Below are 204 nucleotides of genomic sequence, written 5' to 3'. Positions count from 1 at the left end.
AAAAAAAGTTAGTGGTGTTTAGCTAACTTTTAACACAGCTACTGCGTAGATACAGGATACAAGTGATAGCTTGCCAAATATGACAAAATGCATGATCTTAAAATACTGCTAATTTGTTCCCTGTGACTGGCAGAACTTGAACAGCAGTACTATTCATATCATGATGACTGTGTCCTTTCCTTGAGCATGTTACTGTTACTGAAT

General features: G+C 36.3%; 1 protein-coding gene across 3 annotated transcripts in view; it reads right to left on the bottom strand.

The window, feature by feature from the left end:
* Positions 1-204, bottom strand: part of LOC119591933 (zinc finger and BTB domain-containing protein 7A-like) — an 82,982-nt gene that overhangs the window by 71,518 nt on the left and 11,260 nt on the right. The gene's annotated exons all lie outside the window — the stretch shown is intronic.

This window comes from Penaeus monodon, chromosome 29, assembly GCF_015228065.2.
Source record: "Penaeus monodon isolate SGIC_2016 chromosome 29, NSTDA_Pmon_1, whole genome shotgun sequence".
Classification (NCBI taxonomy): domain Eukaryota; kingdom Metazoa; phylum Arthropoda; class Malacostraca; order Decapoda; family Penaeidae; genus Penaeus; species Penaeus monodon.
The sequence above is the reverse complement of the archived record's forward strand: the minus strand, read 5'-3'. Positions and strand labels throughout refer to the sequence as shown.